Consider the following 1,617-nt stretch of genomic DNA (forward strand, 5'->3'; position numbering starts at 1 on the left):
CATTGCACTTAAATTAAATCTAAATTCCCTCCTATGACCTGTAAGGTCTTTTATGATTTTGCTCATGATCTCCTGCCAGTTACTCCTTGCTCACCATGCTCCAGTCATTCAGACCTTCACTGCTATTTCTCAAACGTTTAATCCTAAAATGTCATTGCACTTGCTTTGTCATCCTTTTGGGCTATCATTTCTCTAGAATATTGTAATGACTATACTTGTTATTCAAGTCTCAGCTCAGATTTCACTTTCTCAGGTAAATTTTTCCTGATTATGCTAATTTAAATCTCTATCCCTCACCTTCCGTTCTTCTCAATAGCATTAATCATGACTTATAATTACTTGTCTACCTGGTCATTATTTGTCTTCCACAGTGTTTTCTGTGACTCTTTGTCCCACGAGAGCATGGGCTTTGTCACATTTAATCTGTGTTTCCAGCACCCAGGATAGTGTCCAATAGTCAGATATTCAATATGTGAATGGGTATCTTTTTATTAAGCAAGGAGTAAAAACAGAAAGAAAGGAATGTGTCTGCATTCTCTGTAGCCCCTTCACCACACTCTCTTAAAGGAAGCCTGAAAACTCTATCCTAAATATGGGGAGTGAAAGAAACAGTGCAAATACTCCTTTCAATCCTAAGTTACCATCTTTGCACGATTTCTTAAAATTAAAATACTCTTAGAAGATAAATCCACCTACCTTGGTTACAACACCTTCATCCTACATATACCTGTAAGGACAATTATGGACAACAAGAGATCACTAACACTGCTACTTTTCTACCTCAGCATCCTTTATCCAGCTGCTGTCCTCAGAGAAATAGAATGTTGAGGTGCTATATTTGCAATGTAAGTGGCTGATCAAGTTTCTAGAGTCCACAATACAGAGACATCACATGTGGAGTATCCAAGATTCCCATTAGTCTCAGGGTTCTTTTGTTCCCATGCCTAATGAATTCACACAAACTGGGTATCTGCTCAGATGGGGCATTGGGGAGGTGTTCTTTCAGACAATATTAAAAGAAATATAAGCTTTAGGCCATGCGTCTAATTTTATGCTGCTTCTTTAACTTACAAGGCACTAATAAATCTTTATTAATTTATCAGTTTAATCAATGTGTATCTTTTGCACCACCAGATTCAAAGAAGAAAAATTAACATATAAAACTAGTGTAAAATTAATTGTGATTTTTATCAAATTTATTGATGAGAAATTTAATATCTCTTCATTTATAAAATCTTTCTTTTCTATACACAGAATTCATAGCTACTCTAGACTGGTTAGTACAGAACTGATCACCCCAAAATATCTTTGCCACAACACAAATGATTGTACTTTTGATGGAACGTCCCAAATAACTGTCTCATAGATATCTGATATACAATCCAAACATTATTTGCCTGGGTCGTAGAGATGAGATGCATTGAATCAATATTTTCTTTGACAGTTTTGAAAAGTTAATATCTCAGTACATAAGCTTTTGATTGAAGGTCCAACCTTATCACAGCATCTTGACAGCCATTGTCTGGTGCAGTCACAATTCACTAAAAACAAACTTACATATATCTTTTGTGGAGAAATTTTCTTCAATAAACAATCAACAGTTCTATTTAAGCTCTT

The sequence above is a fragment of the Propithecus coquereli genome, unplaced genomic scaffold (genome assembly GCF_000956105.1).
Source record: "Propithecus coquereli isolate 6110/MARCELLA unplaced genomic scaffold, Pcoq_1.0 Scaffold700, whole genome shotgun sequence".
Classification (NCBI taxonomy): domain Eukaryota; kingdom Metazoa; phylum Chordata; class Mammalia; order Primates; family Indriidae; genus Propithecus; species Propithecus coquereli.